Below are 22,537 nucleotides of genomic sequence, written 5' to 3' on the forward strand. Positions count from 1 at the left end.
CCATCATGCTCTCCATGAATTTTGCAGGATGGAAAGGCAGGTGGGGTTTAGGGCTGACAGACCCAATCCCAGCACCAGGATTTCTAGACAATTATGTGTGAGGCCCTAAACAGGAGGCCTAATGTGTATTACTTGGTCTCTACACCAGCTGTGAGCAGAGCTTTCTTTCTGTCAAGAATTCTTTCACTCCCTGGCATCACTTTGGAATTCTGGAGGCAAATTGTTTATTACAAACACATAAAAACCAGTGTTTCATAAGCAGTGATAATTACAGAAATATGTCAGATGTGGGTTTCATGTTCCTGTCTTGTTGCTTTGCTCCAGTAGTTCCCATTCTGTTCGACATCATTTCAGAAGTTGCTGCCTCATGCCCTATCACATGAATTTTTTCTTTTTAAAATTGGTTTCCATGATGTGGTTTTATAGGTATAGAGCTTCTTCTCTCCCTTTCCTCTTTGTCCCCCCACATTTTCCCCTGCAATCATTTTTGCCAAATTATCAAAGTAACATATATAGTTCTTTAATAATAGTTACAAGTTTAACTTTATGCTGTTTAAACGTATCATGGCATGGTAGGTATGGGCAACGGTAGCAAATCTAGAGTGTTGGGTATGATTGTGTTTCTGAAGTTCTTTATAGATCTTGGCTACTAGTCCTTATCTGTGTGTAGTGTGCAAGGATTTTCTCCCCTTCTATTGGTTGCCTTTTTGTTTTGCTGATTATTTTCTTTACTGTACAGAAGCTTTTTAGTTTGAAGTAGCCACATTTGTTTATTTCGGCTTTAACTGCTGTGCTTTTGGTGATTTTTCTAAGACGTCTTTGCCTATACTTATGTCTTGTAGAGTGTTCCCTATATTTTCCTCCAGTAATTTCATGGTGTCTGGGTGCAGATTTAGTTCCTTGATCCATTTAAAACTAGTTTTTGTGTAAGGTTACAGTAAGGGTTTTGTTTCTTACTTCTACAGGCCTACAAGCAGATACCCAGTTATCCCAACAGTATTTGTTGAAGAGACTAACCTTTCTCCCTGGGTTATTTAAAATTCTCTATCTTTTCAAAAAGATTTGTTTATTTTTATTGAATTGGCATATTTTACAGAGAGGAGAGACAGAGATGGAAAGATCTTTCATCTACTGGTTCGCCCCCTCTAATGGCTGGAACTGAGCCAATCCAAAGCCAGGAGCCACAGGCTTCCTCCAGGTCTTCCACATGAGTATAAGGTCCCAAGGACTAGGCCATCCTCCATTGCTTTCTCAGGCTATAAGCAGGGAGTTGGATGGGAGATGGAGCATCCTGGATAGGAACTGGTGTCCACATGGAATCCCAGTGCTTGTGAGGGGAGGAATAACCAATTAAATCACCTCAAGGCCCTTTTCAGTTCTCTTGTAAAAGATTTGTTGGCTGTACAGTGGTAGACTCACATTTGAGTTTTCTGTTCTGTTCCATTGATTGTCTTCATCATTTTATCTTGTCTCCTCTCGATTCTGCCACTTTTCCATGCTTCTCTGGAAACATAGTCTGCTTTCTCCTTGCTGGGAAGTGGTTAGGTCTTGTTTAGTGTGATAGCATCAGCATCTACCATGTTAATTTCAACTCTTGGGACCAGGATGCTCCGATGAGAGTTGTTGCACAAATGAGTATATAAATTGTGTGCTGTAGTGTTGGGTTTGTCTCCGTATTGAAAAGGGATTATGGATCTGTAGGAGGAACACTGAATCATGAGTCAGACGACGTGGCTCAAGTGTCTGCTGTGCCACCATTGCTGCCTGTTACACAAGTGTTTTGCTTTCGTTAGCTCATTCATATCCCATATAATAGGACTATTGTTCTTATTCCCCTTTGAGGAGGAATTAACTAAGCTGAGCAACTTTAGTGTACCCACCTAAGGCATACTGTTTAGGGCTCCCAGGCACTCTGAAGCCTGTTTGTTTAACCACTTTGTTAAACTGTAGCAATGCTGGCCAAGTAAATGATTTTTTAGACTCAGCCTGTACCTGAGTAAAATGAGAAGCTTGAACTCTACTGGTTTCTCTTTCAGTCCTATACAGCTACTCTGTGGGCCTGAGATTCTGTTTCCAAACATGCACAGAAATGTACCGTAAAACTGCAATGAAATGTGACCTGTGTTGTGAAGTGAGGGCAGGTCAGAGAACAAGAGCATTCTGCTGGGAAGTGACACACATTAGTAGCTAACAAATGAAATCCAGTGCAGAGCCAATGGTGCCCATAGTCTTACAACACAGTTCCTGCATAGATCCACTTGACCCCATTCCTGAATCCTCAATCCTGTCCTCACCACTGCTATGAAGGAGAGGAATAGGCTCTGCTACCTCATAAATCAAGTGGTTGTTCACCTAGGGATAATCTGAAAACTGCCCTGTCTGCCTGAGATGGCTGGAGGACGCTGTTAATATGACGGTGTTATTAACCGAGGGTTCTGATGACATCTTCAGACAATATTTACTTTATTCTCTCTCTTTTTGAAAGATTTGTTTTTATTTTGGAGGCAGCATTACAGAGAGAGGGAGAAATTGATACCTTTGATCTGTTGGGTCATCCCCAAATGGCCACAATGGCTGGAGCTGAGCTGAACCAACCAAAGTCAAGAGCCAAGATCAAGCTTCCTGAGGGTCTCCCACATGGGTGCAGAGACCCAAGGACTTGAACCAGCCTCTGCTGCTTTCCCAGGCCATAAGCAGGGAGCTAGATTTAAAATAGAGCAGGTAGGTTTGAACTGCCACCCATATGAGATGCTGACAGTGTAGCAGGCCCCCGGGGGATGGGGGTTGCTTAGCACACTGGCATGGCACTAGTTCCTCGTCTCTTTATGTGGCTGTCCTGAAATTTACGTGTTCTATATACAGTTTGAGATTGGATGTTCCAACGGCATAGTTTCAGCTTGTCTCTACTCTAGTAGCCTCCTCCCTTTTCTTATGCAGACCGAACTTTTTCATAAAATTTCTTTTTGATTTTCTAGCTACTTTCCAAATGTTGTTGTATTTCTGTACTCCTCAAAGTTCAGTTTGTAAACTGTTATATGCAAGATTATAAAATAAATAAAATAGGTATATAATAAATACACCCTAAGCAATTAATATTTTAGTATATACTTAGGTGTTAGGTAAAATTTCACATGCTCCTCAGTAAATGGAACTATTTTGTTTCCCAAGTACTGGGACTTGTCTAATTTATTGTTTTGGACTAGAGCACAATGCCTAGATCATATTAGGTAGCCAAAAAGTGTATCTTAAAATTATTGAACAGAATAAAAGAGTGTTAGAACAGATAGGGTTTCCTTTTTTTTTTTTTTTAAGATTTACTTATTTAAACTCAAAGTTAACATGTATAAAGAGAGGGAGAAACACATATCACCCATCTGCTGGTTCACTCCCCAAATGGTCACAATGGCTGTGACTGAGCCCTGCCTAAGCAAAAAACCAGGAGCTTCATCTGGGTTTCCCACGTGGGTAGCAGGGGCTTAAGGACTTGGGCCATCTGCTGCATTCCCAGGTGCATTAGCAGGGAGCTGGATGGAAAGGAGAGTAGCTGCGCATGTCCTGAGGTGTTCTCTAGAAAAGACAAATGCAAGTGAGATGATGTAATTTGAGTCTATGCTCATTGGATAACATGAGGACCCTTCACTCCAAGATGAAAGAATAGTAGAGTTGTCTCCATTGTAAGAACCCAAGTTTTACTTGGTTCACTTACTATGCCAGGGCCAACTCATGTACTTGGCTGTGAGTCTGGAGAGTAATCTGTATTTTTACTTAGTGCCAGACCCTTGGTTCTGATCTAGGTTGAAACTTCCATGAAGACTCAGCCAATTTCTATCATTTCTTTTTACCTTTTCACATCACAGTTTTCCCTGTGGGTCCACAACTCATTGAAGTGGCCCCAGCTCAGCTTTGTGGCTATTGGTGACCTCTGTATCCAACAGAATATATAAGGGCAGATGGTCAGGTAAACACTTAGGGAAACTTTCAGAAAGTATGATGTTCCCTGAAATACATGGCCTTGACGTAGTTGGTCCTGATTGCGGAGACAGACAGTGAGATGCTTCGCACAGAGGGTGCCCAGATAGTTAGCTGTGGGGTGTTGTACCCCTGTCTCCTGATGCCTGAATCATAGGAATAATCTATATGAAGAATCAGTTCTCTTGGAAGGCAGTGGGGTGCTCTGGAATGAGAGCAGGGGTCTGTGAATTTTATTTCTGTTGCCTTGACTGCATGGTCTTCACTGTATCCGTCCTTAAAGCAAGTCTTCCTTTTAACAGAAAATCCTTTGGCCAAGTCTCTGTAACATGTGGGCAGCAAGGGAAGGATATAGGTTTCAGGAGGCACAGGGGACCCAAATGTAAGAAAGGCTCTTCAATTCCCAAACTGGAAGCAGATCAGAACTGCAAAGGATGGTGAGAGTGACAAGGACATGGATGATCTCCAAGTTAGAAGCTGACCTAATTGGAGCGGGGCTGGATGAGTCCCCAGTGTGAGCAGCAAAGGTGACTTTAGGAAGCTGAATATGAACCCATTAGTCATGGTTGAGTGAGTGGTTTCAGTTTAAATCATGGGGATAAAGGCCTTGAGGATGATCAATTATTTCTGGCTTTGTTAGAATTACTTCAGGAACCACAAAGAATTGGCTTTCAGTTGATGTGCATGCAGTTAGCGAAGATATGAATTGACTTGGATATGAATTGACCAATCTCCTCCTGGATATATTTCCTATGTATTCATACTCAGCCTCTTCACCATCATTTTTGTTTAGCTGTTAGTTTCAAGTGATTTTCACTTATTCTAGCTGCTTGTGTTCCTGGCCTAGACCCCCTTCTTCAATTCAGATTCTCAATGGGCCGTGTTTCTCAGCAGCCACCAAGGTGCATCTTCATGACAGCACTTTAAAAGGTTCATGGAAAAATGGAATTAAAAGATGTTTGTTTTGGTGCAGAATTTTCTGGAATTCACCATGTTTTTGTCAAAATAACTTAACATGAACTATTGAAGACCTTGTATATTCTTTCCATAGTTCAGAAAACATTGCTCCTGCCAAAAGGAGGCAGAGAAATCCTCCTGTTGTGTCCATGAACTTGCTCCAGAGTGCTAACATAGCTAAACATAGCTGGAGCTTCCAGATTCAACTATATTGAATACAAAATGTGAACACATTGTCACATGAAAACTTGAATGAATTTAGATATTTCTTTTTTTAAAGATTTATTTATTTTTATTACAAGTCAGATATACAGAGAGGAGGAGAGACAGAGAGGAAGATCTTCGATTATTCACTCCCCAAGTGACCGGAATGGCTGGTGCTGCGCCGATCTGAAGCCAGGAGCCAGGAACCTCTTTTGGGTCTCCCACGCGGGTGCAGGGTCCCAAAGCCTTGGGCCATCCTCAACTGCTTTCCCAGGCCACAGGCAGGGAGCTGGATAGGAAGTGAAGCTGCTGGAATTAGAACCGGCACCCATATGGGACCCCGGTGCGTTCAAGGTGAGGACTTTAGCTGCTAGGCCACAGCGCTGGGCCCTGATTTTAGATATTTCTTAGGAAAATCTTTTATCTCAGTGTCAGGAAGGTTATCATTTTAAAATATATTTAAAAATATATTTTTATTCTAATGTCTTTCTTTTAGGTGAATATTTTTCATGTGTGGTATAATGCTGGACATTCAAGTTTCCTTGTTCTCTATTAGCTACTTATTTCAGCACCATTGTTTGAAATGTCTATTTCTTCTTCCAGTGACCCTATTGTAATAGATTTCATACATGTACCTGGCCATTTTTGGACTGTGTCCATTTTACTACTATTACCACACCCTTTTAAGTTTGATACTGTAATACTGCTTCCTTTCAGTTGGGCTCTGTCTTCTGCCTTCCTGCGAATCACATAGCCTTATTTGATGTTAATTAAAAGCATATTGAATTCTTTACACTTTTTATTCTTCCTTTTTGTTTCCTTCCATCTATTTGAGACTTTCATATCCCTAATTGAAATTTCATGTATTTTTCTATAAAAATCTGTGCTTCTGTCAGCTAGCTAGCTAAAGAGATTTTGTTTGACATCACATTTGCCAACTATCTACTCTTAGAATATAAAAACAATTGAATTTGTATATTGATATAAAAGCATCTTTTGGGTTTTTGTAAGAATTGTCATATTGGAAAGTAGTGAGGATTGTGTAATTTTGTTTCTTCCCTTGTAATTCTTATTTGATATTTTCTTTTGTTGCAGAAACCAGGGCTTCTATTATTTTTAAATTCATGACTATAAACTTCAGATGACTCCTGATGCACATGATTTTTTTCTTTTTGAATCTTCTAGAAGAGCATGGCAGACTTCCTGCCTCCTTCAGACCTGCTTCTCCATCTGCACTGGCACAAAAAAACAATATATCTGATCCACTGGAAAATAGCTGAATAATCGAAGGGATCTGAAGTCACACGGACTCCCAGCTGCACATCATCCACCGCCTGTATGTGCCCCGTATGTTTTGGTTTCCGGCATGTTACCATAGAGGATGCATTCCTAAGGTAAACCCTACTTAATCATGATGTACAACCCTTTTAATGTTTGGCTTTGGTTTGCAAACATTTTGTTGAGGATTTTTCCATCTCTGTTCAAGAGAAATATTGGGCTGTGATTTTCCTTTCTTAGACCCCTTGTCAAATGTTGGCACTGGTATTTACACCAGCTTCATAAAATGAGTAGCATTCTCCTTTTTCTATTCCCTGGAATAACGTGATTAAGATGGAAATTATTTGTTTATTGAATCCTTTGCAGAACTTTCTGGCAAAACCATTTGATTTTTTTCTTTTAACAAGAAATGCACTGGTGATTTTTTCATAGGTTATCTTGGATTGTTTATTTTTTCAAAGGGCATCTTTTAATAGAAATTTTCTATAAATTTTATCATTTCAGTTAAGTTTAACATGCTGTCATAAAGTGATTTGTACTATATAATATTTTATATATTTGCAGTGCTTAAAAGTTTTTTATTCATACTTTCATTCCTAATTTTACTTATTCTTTCTTTAATGATATAATTCTGACAGACTCATTTTCTACATTTTTAACAAAAAAAATTATGTTTCATTCAATTTCATTAGTTTGTTTTAATTCCTTTCTTTTTGAGCCCTTTTAAAAATTTGGGTAATTATTACACAGATCCCTGTGAGCCTTGGATTATAACAAAGTGTACACACTGGGGAATGGAAGTTGGGTGAGACAAATGATTGAGTTTTCCTTCTTATGTGGAGGTGGTGGGGGAGGTCCACCACACCTTGCTGTCAGTTTCCATCAGCTCATGGGAATGGGTGCATTCGTTTGATGTCACCTTAGATATCTCAGTGAGGGGAAGATTGTCCCAGGGGTGTTACTTGAGCAGTCTTGATCAGAGAAGCTTCCTTGCACCAGAAGTGAGAAATCCTTCCTAAGTCACTTTAGCTGTTCATGTCTGCACTAGTGTTTCCAGTGATATAAGTGTTCCATGTAAAACCTGGCCTGTAGCGTCGTTCAACCTGCTCTTCTTTCCATCCTTTGAAAAGATGTTTGGGGTCTTTTGCTCATTTAGTTGAGTTGGCTGTCATGTCTTTCATGTATCTCTGGGCATGTTCTCTGTTTCACTGGCATCAGCAATTAAGGAGACCCAGTCCTGCAACATGTGCTCCAGCATAAGACCACAAGTCTGTTATTTTCCTCTAACTGGGGATTGAATACAGTGGTCCAGTTGGGAGTCCCCTAAGAAACCTCAGTTGGGGCCCAGCGTAGTAGCCTAGCAGCCAAAGTCCTCACCTTGTACGTGTCCAGGATCCCATATGGACCCTGGTTCTAATCCCCTCAGCCCTGCTTCCATCCAGCTTGCTGCTTGTGGTCTGGGAAAGCAGTCAAGGATGGCCCAAAGCCTTGGGACCCTGCACCTGAATGGGATACCCGGAGGAAGCTCTTGGCTCCAGGTTCCCGGCTTTGGACTGGCTCAGCTCCAGCTGTTGCAGCTACTTGGGGAGTGAATCAACGGATGGAAGATATTTCTCTCTGTCTTTTCTCCTCTTTGTATATCTGACTTTATAATAAAAATAAAATAAATCCTAAAAAAAAGGAAAGAAACCTCATTTGGGAGGTCCTCAGACCTGACTCTCATATACAATTGCTTGTTGTAGGGTCAGACTCAGCCTGCCTCCATGCACCAGTCAACATTTGTACTCTTTTCTTAAATAATTGCTTACTGCTACATTCAGTTTTACTATATTCCCCCATACATACCTTAAAAATTATAAATTTCTTTTTAAATGTTACTTTAGCTGCATGCAGCACATTTTTAAGTGCAGTATTTTATATCATCTGTATTTTATGTTATAATATACATAATACTTCTTCCCCCATTTATTCAGCTTTTTATTATTTTTGTTTTCTTTAATATACATTTTTGAATTAATTACTTCATGTTTGCTTAAAAGATAGACACAGCCAGTGAGAGAAGCAGAAGGAGGGAAGAGGGAGGGGCAGAGAGAGTCTTCTGATTTACTCCTCAAATGCTCAAAACAGCCAGGGCTGGCCAGGCCAAGGCCAGAGGCCCAGAACTCCATCTGCATTCTCCCAAATGGGTGGCAGAGACACAAGCACTTAGGCAGCACCTACTGCTTTGTAGCATACACATTAGTAGGAACCTAGCATGGGAGGTAAAGCTACTGTTCAGACCCAGGCACTCTGATATGGCATGTGGGTGTCCCAAGCAGTGTCTGAACTGCTGCTGTCAAATGTCCTAAATCCTACACATTTTTTATTTATTTACTGTTACTTTGGGTTATTTGCCACTATCATGTGTGATACCTCTATTCCATTTTCTAATTGGTTATTGAATGATGAACAATACTGATTTTGTGTATGTTTATATTAAATAGTATTGTATTTTACTTGTATTGACATTCCTTTGGTCTGCTGTAACAGAGTGCCATAAATTAGGTGATTTAAAAAATTTAAAATAGTTCATTTATTTGAGAGTCCGAGACAAAGATGGAGAGAGAAAGAATTCTCCCATCTACTAATTCACTCCACAAATGCCTCTCAGGCTAAGGGGCAAATCCAGGAGCCAGAAATCTAATCCTGGTCTCTCATGTGAGTGGTCAAAATCCAACTACTCCAGCTGTGAAGGCTGCTTTCCCTTAGGGGGAAGCTGAAATCAAGGGTGGATCTGGGAATTGAACTCATTCATTCTAATGTGGGCTGAAGGCATCGTAATGTGCATCTTAACTGTCAGGCTGTGCTTTCCTCTGGTGACTTACAAACAGTGAAAATTTATTTCTGCCTGTTCTGCAGTCTGGGAAATCCAAGATCGGGCATCTGCTGACTCGGTGACTTACAGAAGTTTGCTTCCTCAAAGGCGGCACTTTATCCCTATTTTAATGTCCAAAAACCCTCCAGTACCTTCAGTATAGGGGTTAGCATTTCAGTATACATATGTTAAAGCATTTGCAACTAGCTGGCACTTGACTTTTCTATGTTGATCATTGTGTGATCTGAAAACAGGTCACATGTGCTTCCCTTTCCAAGTATTCTACAGAGCTTTTGCTTTGGTTATGCTGTGTGTGTTTGTGTGTGTACACTTCAGTGGTTTTAGAAAGCAAAGTAAACTTAGAAGGATGCTTGCTGCCTTGCATTCTGGATGTGATTAATCTTTGGACAACTGGATATGCTTCTAGGCATTTAGAAAAAGCATACAGGTTTTGAGAAAGCTTCCAAAGAAGCAGAGAATCCCAAACTATATTTTCTTTTTTTTAAATTTTTTCACCACATTTTATTATTATTGCTATCATTTTATGATACAGTTCCATATTCCCTTATCCCCTCCTCAAATCCCTCCCCCCAGTTCCTTTATATCATTACTAACATATAGTTCTTCATACACAGTCATATGTTCATCATTGTGGGCATGGACAATGGCAGAGTCCACAATCCTATTGTAAAAATATAATATAAACAGTTTCACTGTAAGTCCATCTTTGTCTGGAAACAGAAATGCATACCACACTGCATCCTCACATCTCAGATCCTCATAACTACTGTACATTCCCTTAAGTGAAAAGTCATGATACAAAATCAACAATAGAAATAAAAATAGAAATTTACAATGCCATGAAGTTAAATGACATGTTACTAGATATGACAGTCTCCATTACACAACTACTATACCTTCCTTTAAATGAAGAGCCACAAAACAAAATCAACATCCGAGAGAAAAAAGAAATTAACAACACCAAGAAGTTAAACAACATGTTATTAAATGTCTAATGTGTAGCTGAAGAAGTGAAAATCAAGAACCTTCTTGAAGAAAATGATGCCACTGCATGATCTACGAGTCATTGAATGATTTAATCAGAAGAAAGTGTTTTGAAGAGATGAAACTAACAGAAAACAACAAAATCCATGTGATAGAGTTTCCGCTGCTCTTTGTTGGAGTTGTCTCCTCCAGACAATAAACAGATGAGTTTTCTGTCATAATCCAGTCTACTAATCTATGACATGTGATTGAGTTTAAGCCATTTACATTCAGAATTAAATATACATAGGTGGTACTTTGGTCCTGTAATTTTAGGAATGGGTTGTTCATTGATTTAGTCTTCTGTTGTCATTTTACTGGGATGTTCTTGCCATTTGCCTTTGGTTTTGGTAGGTGCTATTCCTCTTCTCTGTCAAGAGAACATCTTGAAGTATCATTTGTAGGGCAGGTTTGGAAGAAGCAAATTCTTTTAGCTTTTCTTTACTCTGGAAGAATTTTATTTCATTTTCAAAGATGAAAGAAAGCTTTGCTGGGTATGTTATCCTAGGCCGACAATTTTTTCTTTTAGAATCTGGAATGTGTCACTCCATTCTCTTCTTGCCTGTAGAGTTTCCTGTGAGAGATCTCCTGTGAGCTTAATTGGCATTCCTTTGTATGTCAATTGATTTTTTTTCACGTGCACATTTAAGGATCTTTTCCTTACGTTCAATTGAAGAGTTTGATAATCATATGTCTTGGTGAAGATTGCTTTTGATCAAGCCTGTTGGGAGTTCTGTGTCCCTCCTGGATCTTGTTTCCCAATTCTTTCTCCAGATGAGGGAAATTTTCCTTTATTATTTCATTAAATACATTTGCAAACTCAGCTTCTCTTTCTGCACCTTCCGGGACTCCCCTAACTCTTATATTTGGCCTCTTAATAGTGTCTTTCAATTCTTGAATACTTTTTTTGGCCTGATCCAGCTCTGCTTTCAGCTTTTTGTTTGCTTCCCCCTGGTGACAGGAGATATCTGCCAATTCTGAGATTTTTTTCTTCTACTTGCTTCATTCTATTTTGGAGACTCTCCACTGCACTTGTAATTTGCTCTACTGTGTTCTTAATTTCTGATATACCAGTCTTGATTTGCTTTACTGCTTCCTTAAATTCTTTGAACTCTTGCATGAGCTTCTCATTTTTGACCAGAATCTTCAAAATGAGTCTTATAGACTCTGTGTCCCCCATTTTCTCGATGTCTTCCTCAGTTAACTCTGAGGTTGGCATAGGGTTTTGCTCCTTTGCAGGGGAGTGCTCAGTAATATTCATTGTGCCTTTGTCTCTTCTTTTACTCTTGCTCATTGTACTTCTGGTTAGCAGAGTGTTCTTCTTGGTGCAGGTTTCTAAGCTGTGTCACCCACAGGTCTACAATGCGATTTTACTTATTGCAGTTGGTACACACCGTTTTGCTTGCAGCCACTTGCGCCACAACCTCCAGCAAGTTCCAGGTCTGGGTTCTTATGTTAGATATCCACTGTGGTCTCCACAGCCATAGCTCTTGGCTCACTACTTTCTACCTCCTGTGATACCGTGCTGAGGCTGCACCGTTCTCTCTGCAACCTTTCTCCCTCTTCTGGTTGGAGTGGGTTCCAGGATCAGAGAGAAACCAGGTGTCCTATCTAGTTAGGTTGTTGGTGGCGTTGATCTTGTCGGAACCTGTTGGACATCAGGTCTGGGTGCCACACGGACCTATTTTGACCGGTACAAAGTCACAGTCGGTATTATTTTCCTGCGGGACCTCAGCAAGCTCTCCCGAGCTCAGCACATGCGCATTTCTCTGTTGTCCCCTGCAGTCCCAAAGCTATTGCCACAGTGTGCAAAATGGCGCCCGAAGTGCTACCACAATAGTTCTTGATCTGCTGGCCGTCAGATCCGAGGGCTACCCAGACATGCCCGGGATGGAACCCGTACAATGCCACGTCATTGCAGTTCACCAAGTCAGAAATGAGCTCACTTTGTGCTCAGAGCATGCTCAGTCCTTTCCCTTGCCCTTTTCTCCTTACACAAAATGGCGCCCAATTCAGCTCTAGGGGGCTGCCTGGGCTATGAAATTCACTCTGTTCTCGTACTAGCTGAGATTTGCTGCTCTGTCTCTGCTCCTGGTCAAATCAAAGGGACCAGCAGGACGGACAGTACTTTGTCTGGGTTCACCTCCCAAGCTCCCAGTGAAAGTCCCTTCCCACCTGGTTGCTGGTGAAGTTCTGTCTGCTGTTGGAGTTCAGATCGCCGTGCTGGAGTATCATTCACTACAACACCACACTGCTGTGCCTGCTGCTTTCCTGTGTCTGTCAGTCTCCGTGGATCCCTCTGCTGTTGTTCTGTTATTTCTTATTTCCTGAAATATGTCCTCTCTGCTTCATCCTGATTAAATGTTTCTCTGTCTGATTAAACATGTCCTTACACTATTCCGCCATCTTGATTCTACCCAAACTATATTTTCACATCCATATTAAAATATCTGATCCTAGGTGTAAGTTTACCAGAGATAGCTTGATCTTGGGCTGTGTTTATTAGGTTCCTCGATTCCTTTCCCTATTTGGCCATCTGTCTTCCCATACTACTAGAAAGTATTTGTCTACCCACAAGAGGAAAGCTTCCTCTTGGATAGCAAAGAAAAAACAAAGAGGGAAAAACAAACATTTCTTCTTTGCAACAAATATGTTATTATCTGACTATTCTTAATAGCTTAAAATTAAAATTCAGGTTAACAAAACAAAGGAAATCAAGCTATTTATAACTCTTCCTCCCCAAGATAACTTCCTATTAAACTTGTCTTTCTTTCTATGAATATAAAACACACATGTTTATTAGGTCATCATCTGATTTTATCAGCTTTGTGAAATGTAATTTTCAGAGTTTTATTGGTGAGTCATGTGTCTTGGAGCAGAAGTTGTTTCGTAAACTTTCAAAAGGGGAAAATTCTGTGTGCCTCTAATAATTTAGGAACAACTTCCAGTACATTGGGTATATTGATGTTCCAATTCATTTATCATGGAACTAAAGCAATGACTAAAAAGAGCAGAAGGATGGAGAAATTATGTTGTCCATATTTTTCCAGGGTTGGTCTTTGATTGGAATCATAGAAAATAGTTCCTGCATAACTAAGAGAAGATGTGAATGCAGAGAGAAGTTATCTGATGGATGGCCCTTCCTGGCAATTTATCATGTAGTAAGTTAGCAAGTGCAGAGAAGGGAATATCAACGAACTGATGGGGCACTTCTTCAGACAAATGAAACAGAAAGCATTTTTCTCTTTATTATTTTGAGTTACATCACCCAAATTTCACAATGGGAACCCTCAGAATTTTGTTTTCTTCTACCAACAGCCTACGCACACAGGCCTGATGATCTTTAGCTCCAGCTCTGGCTCAGACTTCAAGGCAAATCGTTTTGTTGACTCTTGATGTTTCAAAGACGCCAACTGGGTTAACTCCCAGTGAGGACTGTGTCCAAGACGCTAGGATCCCTTGTGACTGCAAACAAGTAAAGAATGTTTTTGAGAAGGACTTTATGTTTATAGCTATTCTGTTAATCTGTTATCATTTATGATGGTGTTGCAGACACGAAGTTTACAGTAAACTGGATCAGTAGTACAATTTACTGGCAAGTATTAGTGGTTATTATAATTATGGTGTCTTACCTGGTCTATTTTTTGTTTTCATCCACCTCCCACTCCCCACTGGGGGTATGTACCCACTGTCCTAAGAAAGCTGAATACTAACAAGCAGTGTCTTGCTGAGCTGAGCATTTGTTCCATTTCCACTATTTTTTTTCCATAAGCTGGAGGATTTTTTTTTTGCATAAGAATATGTGAAATTATACTTGTTCTCAAAGTAGAAGATACTTTGGCCATTTATTCCTTTGTTTAAAATAGAAGGAAAGGCCAAAATTCATTTTTATTAATGTTGAATTGAGTCATGGCTTCTGGTCCACAGTTGGTTTCAGCTGCCGAAAGATGAGTTTATCAGTGCCCCTTGTTCTGACAGTCAAAAGAAGCTTTGACTTCATCTTGTGATTCCCCTCTGTCACTTTTTATGCCTGGAATCCATTTCTCTTTATTGCCATTTGTACCACTCCCTCTATACTAAAAGTTTTAATGTGTAGCTTGTACAACTATTTTGATGTTCTTTATTACCATACTTCAAGAACATTGTAGAAATATCTAGGAAAAGGAAAGCATTGTTGTATAATATTTACTGAAACTAACTGGTTAAAAACCAAATCAAACATGGGAAGATAGAAAGTGATATCAGCGGTAAATCCTAAATTTTTACCCAGAGTGCATATTCGAAGTCACTGGCCTGAGAAATCTACTTTGCTGGATGTTAGCTGCTCATTGACGTCTCTCACACACTTGAAGGATAAAGCAATAGAAAGTTATTTCTCCAAATGGGACTCTTAGTAGTTGGTAGGTAACACTCCAATGGCGATTCAGAAACCCCAGATCCTCCATCTTTCAGGTTCTGGTTTCTATATCGAGCAATATTCTATATTTGATGACTGGGGATATAGTATATGGGAAATTTTTATTAACTAGGCTCATAAATGGTACATTAATTCTGCTAAAATTCCATTGTTAAAGATTCTGTCATGTGGTCATATATCTGCGATGGAAGCTAGAAAATAGTTTATCTGTGTACCTAGGAGAAAAAGGAAATAGATTTCCATAGCACAGGGTAGTCTTTGCTAGAAAGGATGAAGACACTCTTGGAGATAAGCATGGACATGAAAGAATCTCCGTAAGCTCACTGTAAGTTGCTGCATCATTAGTCCTTGCCCTTATTTCTCATTGAGTTCTTGTGGCTGGGTCTGTTTCTTAACTGGCACCTCCAGCAGGGAAGACATTATTTAATACACCCCAGACCATGTGCCCCCATAGGGGAATATTTTTCTTGGCTGAGTTCCATTATGCCTTCTGTGGGATGTCATTGAACTACTTCACTGTAATAATTTGCCACTAGAAATAGAAGCAGAAGGCTTAAATTCTTTCTTCAGGACACCTGTACAATATCTTTGGCAAACTAAAGCAGAAGCAGATAGAAATATGCATGGGAAGCAGATAGAAAACAACCATAACAGTAGATGAACAGAGTTAAGGGCTTGATGGTATGAATGGTTTGGAGAATTTATGTGGTCACATCCAAAGTGTGCCTCAGCTTCCTTGTGTAAAAATGTGGTATTTGTCCTTTAAAGATAATCATGTGTTTATTTTTGAAAGCTGATCAGCTGTAGGCAAACACATGACTGTGTGTCGGTGAAATAAACAAGGGACCATCTCAACCACTCTGGCACCTTGCTAAAAATGGTAACTTGATTTAACAACCTTGACTGGATTCTCATTCTTATAGCTAATCAGTGTAGATCTTGGCCTTTCCATGAGGAATTGAAATCAGGCAACAGCATGATTAGACTACTGGAAACTGAGAGATTGACCCAGGTCAGTTTAATGCGTGTGTGTGTATGTGTGTGTGTGTGTGTGTGTGTGTGTGTGTGTGTGGTGGAGTTTTTTGTGTGGGGAGTGTGCACATCTCTCTTGAGGGAGGGCAGTGAAAAGAGAGCCCTCTCTTATTCTGATTTCCAAGTTTCTGGGAAAAATCTGACTTTTCACAGGAACTTCTAGATAAGTTTTAAGTGAATAAGCAAGCTTAAAAATATAAGAACACTATTTCTGCCTTCTTCCTACTTCCAAACCAAAAAATTCTTCCCTGAGGATGGGGATGGTTGGGTACAGGATGAACCTAAGACTGAATCTCCTGGCCCCCACCACTGTGGTGACTGTGCTACTGAACTCTCCCTGGCACTCAGATCCATTCAGATTTACCATCAAACCAGGTGGCTAAAGAGAATTCTTTGGCTTTGCACAGGCTTGGCTAAGGTTCTGCTGTTGGAAACATTCTGAGAAGCTCATGCTGAGAAGTTTTTTTTCTTTCTCATGATTTATGAGATCATCAATGCCATCACTAGCATTAGATGATTATACTAGAACATTTCTTTGAACTGCTTTGACAGGGTTATATACTGTCCCCAGGGCTTCAGGTGGACATTGCACGCCACTGCCATCATTGCTTGGACTCACCAGCAGGAAATATCAGAGCCTCCCAAGACAGTCAGTCCTCCTGAGCTTTCCAGAAAGGCTCTGGCAGACAGGAGAAGCAGCTGCATCTGGAATGGTACCTGAGCCTGGAAGTGTCTGTCACTAAAGCCCAGAGTACCACAGCAGTGGAAGGAGGCCAGACTAGAGCCCTGAAGAGGCATTAGCAAGGGCAGTTGCACCACCTGACAGATGTCCTGTGTCAGAGGTGACTGACTGTACCTCCTCCTTGATCAGATTGGCTTGGCACTGATCAGTGAGTTGCAAATGTCTGGATTTTGCTTCCTCTGGCAGTAGCTCCAGGGATAAGGAGAGAGCACAGCTTATAAATTCTTTAACGATTTTTGGAGCCAAGAATAGCTTAGAGATTGGGTTTTCTAGCAAGATTATTTAAAAGAAAAGAAATAACTTTTTTCCTTTGAGAACATGGCATAGGATGAATTAACTTCTAGTTAATCTGTCTTGTGATGATGGGACATAGTGCAGAACACTGTACTGGGATGTCTGGGTCTGACTTGCAGCCCCCCTATCCTACCCGCTCCCCCCACACACTCAGGTTCATTTGAAAATCAGACTTTTTGAAAAGCAGATGTCATTGTATATTGGCAATGAAATAGATTTGGGGAATTATAAGGATGTTTGGAGACAGATGAATGGGTAATCTCCATTGGAGATATTCAAGGAGATGAATGAGATGACTTGCAGTCCCTCCTGGTCCTCAAAGTCCACCAGTTGAAAAATCTTATACCTGTTTAAATATTTAGAAACCAAGACATTGCTTCATTCATTTACGTCAGAGATGGAGAGAGCTATACGAGAGAGAGAGAGAGAGAGAGAGAGAGAGAGAGAGAGAGAGAATGAATGAACGAACGAAAGAGAGAGCCAATGAACTCTTGTCAGTTGATTGTCTCATTCAGATGACCACAATGGCCATTGTGGGGATGGAAGCTTGGAGACAGGAATGCAGTGCAAGTTTCCTAAGTGGGTGGCAGGAGCCCAGTTATTGAGGAATCAGTTCTGCTTTCCAGGACCTTCATTGGCAGAAAGCTGGAATCAGGAGCCAGATCCAGGAATTGGACCTGGGCACTCCAGTGCGGAGCACAAGCCTTGTAACTGCTGGGCCATGTGCTCAATTATGCACTGCCATTTTAATGAATGTAGATGAAGATGCAGATGAAACACTGATTTTGTTTTCTATATGCCCCACCAGAAGACTGTGAGTAAGATTGGGGAATTTTCCAATTGGAATGATGTTCTTAATCTTACATTTTGTGGCATGTTTTTTTTTTTTTGGTCCTTTTAAAAAATTAATTTGATGAAAGAAAGGCAGAGGTATCTTCCACCTGCTGATTCTTTTCCTGAATGCTCACAATAGCCAGTGTTGGGCCAGTCTGAAGTCAGGAGCCAGGGACTTCGTCAGAGTTTGTATGGGTGGTAGAGACTGAAGTCCTTACCATCTAAGGGTGTGAATCTAAGGGAGCTGGAGTTTGAAGCAAAGCTGGGTCTTGAACCCAAGCATCCATATATGGAAAGCTTGCAACTCCTGATGTCTTTTGTTGTTATTGTTAAAAAGGTTTATTTTTATTTAAAAGTCAGTGTTAGAGAATCTTTCATTTGGTGGTTTACTCCCCAGATGGCTGCAATTGTTGAGACTTGGGCAGACTAGAGCCAGGAGGTTCACCCATGTCTCCCAGATTGGTTGGCAGTGGCCCAAAGTCTTGGGCTATCTTATGTGTTTCAACCTAGCCCATTAGAAGTGGAGCATATGGCACATGAACCAGCGCCCATACAAGAAACCAGCCTTGCAAATACAGGCTTCACTGGCCATGCCAGAGCACCAGGCCACCCAAGTGGTATCTTAACTACTGTAGCAAACACTATGTCATACATAGATACATTAAAATTCGATTGTAATAAGCATGATTACATACTGAAGTAAATGGTTGGTTCTTCTGTGTTAGGGAACTCTGGAGTATTGTTGGCCTTGTGTGTTGAAAGCCAGGTATATTTTCAAGAAATGGGAGCATAACAGGCAGACAGAACAACATGAGTAAGAAGAGAGGGGCTTGCAACTTCATGTTGTGTTCAGAAATGACCTAACTGCAATCCAGGATTCCCTCATCTTTTAAGTGATTTGTCCACAGTTTCTAGCTTTAGCCTTCACGCATTCCTGAGCATCAACCTGATGTTGGAAATAACTAACTCTGAGATCATAGTAAAGAATAAGAAAAGCAAAGTTGCTGACTTGATGAAGTTTACACTCTAGTGACGAAAGAGAAATGATGAGTAAATAAGTAGGCAGCAGGCAGTAGCATTTATGAGACAGTGAAATAGGGAAAGTGTACACAGAGCAATTGAGGGAACTGTTCTAACCAGAGTGCTCAGGAAAAGGCTGTATATGCTGCAGACCTGAATGGAGTGAGGGAGCTTTCGGTGATTTCCATAGTTACAGCTTACAGTCCTGTTTTGGACAAGTGGCAGGAATCTGCTTCTTTGGTTCCCAAAGGAAACAAACTATATATATATATAAAAAAAAACCTCTTCACTTCTGAAGCTGCAGCTGCTGAAAAATGTTTATCAGCTGCTGAATGACATGCCTGAGCAAGGAGTGGAGTTCTAATGCTCACTGGGGACTTAGAAGAACTTTCTATGAATGTACTTTGGATGGAGAGATCGCAAATGTCACTGTGCCTCTGTGATAAGGTTAGAAAACATTTGATGTTACTTTAAAGATATTTTTTTCCATGTTTCTTCTGGTTGCTGATGAAGGAGCTGTAAGGGGAGCCTAATTAAACAGTCTGCTCTTCAACTGGTGAAGTCGGCTGCATATGAAATGTTTTACAGCTGAATCTTATGACACATGAACTTCACAGAGAAATGTATGATCCTTATTGCATTCTGATACAAAATGATCTCTGATGAGCACTTATGAGATTATGACAATGGAACATTTCACTGTATGGAACTTTAAAAAATGTGTTCAATTCCAGATTGAAAGTGCTTTTACAAATGCTGTTTTTTTTTTCTAGGTAATCTTTGGTAGCTTTAAAAAGTACTGATGACTTCTACTTCTTGCAGCTAACTTGAGATTTTTTTCATTTTTGGAAAACATGTATAGTTGTCTCAGTGGAGGAATGTGTGGAGTTTGTGGTTTGTGCTGTCCTTGTGCCATGGTAAGAAAAGAGACCCTGTTTATGGCAAGAAGAGACTTATAAGGAAAATAAAAGGAGGAAAATATAATTTAATAGATAAACAGTCATGCCCAGCTTGACATTTTACTACCCCCTTCAAGGACACACATTCCTGAAGGCCTGTGAGTGGGTCTTTAGAATACATTTGGAATATTAACTATTCATGTGCCTGAGTAAGGGAATTTTCTGCAGTGCTGACCCCTGGAAACTACAGTTTTTGTAAGTCTTATTTAGTTGTCATTCATTCATTCTACATTTAGTGACTTTTTACTTTTTTCAAACACTTTCTAGTTATCAGAGGAAAGGCACAATTCGCAAGAGGTTCATACCTTAGTTTGCATGACTCAGCACAGAAGTAGGCATTGACAGTTATCAGATTCAAAATGAGAAAGATACTACTCAGCAAAGATGTGAGAAGTGGGGAATTAGAGAGGGATTCAGGGAACCATCATGGAAGACTTCTAAGAATAAGAGTAAGAGGAAGAGTCTCCTGAATTTGTTTTTCAATGAGGAATAAGAAGCAGAAGATGTAAAAATTGCTGTTTAGGCACCTTGCTAGAGCAGACATCAGGAAGATTATATGCACTTTCTGAGAGCAGGTAGCATCAGGCTTATGAAAGAGCTGAGTAGAACATTTGGACTCAGAATGCAGATCTGCCTCCCTGTGGAATCATCCATAATGATCTTTTTTAATGGAGCTTTTAAAAAGGTGTTAAATTCCAGATTCAAAATGCTTTTGCAAACACTTTTTTCCCTCAGGGAATCTTTTTTCTAGGGAATCTTTTTCTAGGGAATCACAGTGCTTACTAATATCATCACAATAGTCTTAATATCTGTGTGGTGCCTATGGTTTTGCATTGTTTTATGTGCATTAAACTTTGATTCTCAAAGTCTTGTGATGAGATAGGATTCTCATTGTTCTAAAGATGAGGACATGAATGAATGGGACATGAAGGGATTGCTCAAGACCAGATAGCCAGAGAGTAGCCTTATTGGAACTGAAAGGAGTCTTTTTAGTTCATATTCTAAAATTATTGACCTGTAGGACCTTACCAGTGCTATTACTCATTTATCCAATTTATTCAACATGACTATTTTGTGCATACATCTATCAGTTTAATCAAGTACAGCCATTAATCTCATGCTGTATATACCAGGCAAGTATTGGTCTAAATTCTGAGGATCAGTGGTGAACAAACAGATAAGTTAAGATTTTGATAATCGCTGCAAAAAGAGTTGCTATGGACTGAGAATGACTGGATCAGATATTGCATTTTAGATAGTTACTCTTATTTTCTTGGTTTTTCAGTGTTTCCATAGGATTTCTTTTTGGGTGTTTACCTAATATGTACTATTCAGTAGAAATGTACTAAATCTGCTCATGCATAAATCACTAAGACTCCTCATGATTTTCCATGTAAGAAATAAAGAGAACTGTCATTTGTTGCAGAACTGGTATATTTCAGCCTCCTGGAGAGATACTTTTTTCTGTCTTATTTGCGGGATGCTGAGAAGACCCTCCAAGGGTCAGGACTCTGTCCCAGATGAGTCTTTTTGCTCTTTGGAACTGGCACAGATTCTTTTCCCCAGATAATCTAGATGCCTGTCCCTCAAGAGCCCTCCTTGCTTCTGGCAAAGGTGGTGATTAAGCAAAAGCATCATTTCAAGGTTGTTCCTTCCTAGAGCCCCCTTTTCCAAGACCAGGTGTGTAGGCCTTGCTTATTAATTTGGAGATGATAAAATACTCAGTAACAACAATCTGTTGCAAGCATGTGGTCACACAAGACACTGTCTGAGGATACTATAAGAATGCAGTGGTCCTAAAATACCACATTATTAGCTTGGAGTCACAATGGTTTCCTGTCCAGCATATCTCATGCTGTAGCCACAGAGTTTGAAGTGGGGCTTCTGGGGAAGTGTAAGAGGTACGGACATGGTTTTCTTACTCCATCGGACCATCTGGAGATCCTTGCCAATCAGCTGATGATAATGAGAAGTTTTAGGAGATCTGGGATTCAGTAGAGCAAAGATGGGCAGATAAGACATTACAGGATGATTCCACTGTTGTGCTTCTGGAGGTGGTACATTGTGAAAGCTTTGGCCTAGGAGGTAAGCATTGTGGTGACTATAGAAGAAACCTCCCCACCCCCAGCCCCCATCCTGCCACCGCTGATACTTTACTGTGTAATATTGCCATTTGAGACTGGTCAAACACCTTGGCTTTGAAAACCTGGCAATGGCTCAGCATATCCAGACTTTTGCATTTTGAGTAATGCTTGAGCATTGTGAGCCATTCTCTACAATTTTAAAATAGAATTAAAATCTCCTTGACTTGAGAATAGTTATTCATCAAACATTAAAAATGCTGTATGTAGAAATGAGTTTGGTACCTACTTTATCTCCTAAACATTCTTGCTTAGACTGACTCATCTTAAACATGCTCAGAACACTCACATTAGATAATAATTTAGTAAAATCATCTGACACAAAGCCCATTTCTAAGTTTTGAATATCTCCTGTAATTTACTGAATATTGTACCGAAAGTGAAAAAAAATAAAATGGTTGTTCTTTATTGTGAACCTCAGATCAAAAATCAAAATTTGAAGGGCATCTTTGAGTGCATATTGTTTTGGTATCATCCTTAAGTTGAAAATTCACAAGATGAGAACCATCTGTAGTTACCTCATGGTTTGTTTTTGAGGTTGAAATTATAGGCGGTGTTTAGGCTTATCAGAAAGATGTGTGTGGGTTTGCTCCCATGCTGGCAACTTGTTTCAGTTGGTATTTATCTTGCCCCAAATAGGGGATTTGATTTGGTTTGTGCCCATGAAAAACCCTGGTATGGTAGTATTTGAGTTAACTTTAGGCTAGAAACCTCTCTCATTTGTAGCTTATGGAGGTGTGTGTAGACTTGCTTTGGTTTCGACCCCGACTCCTGTTTCAGTTAGCAATAGCA

General features: G+C 40.1%; 1 long non-coding RNA gene across 2 annotated transcripts in view; it reads right to left on the bottom strand.

Annotated features, from left to right (window-relative positions):
* Nucleotides 1-13,631: 13,631 nt before the first annotated feature.
* LOC121148680 overlaps nt 13,632-22,537 on the bottom strand; it is a 291,103-nt gene continuing 282,197 nt past the window's right edge. For both annotated transcript variants that reach the window (XR_005882580.1, XR_005882581.1), the window contains exon 5: nt 13,632-13,771. This is a non-coding gene — a long non-coding RNA (uncharacterized LOC121148680). The remainder of the gene's footprint in view (nt 13,772-22,537) is intronic.

Source organism: Ochotona curzoniae, unplaced genomic scaffold, assembly GCF_017591425.1.
Source record: "Ochotona curzoniae isolate NIBS_2020 unplaced genomic scaffold, NIBS_Ocur_1.0 scaffold_4701, whole genome shotgun sequence".
NCBI classification, from domain to species: Eukaryota; Metazoa; Chordata; class Mammalia; order Lagomorpha; family Ochotonidae; genus Ochotona; species Ochotona curzoniae.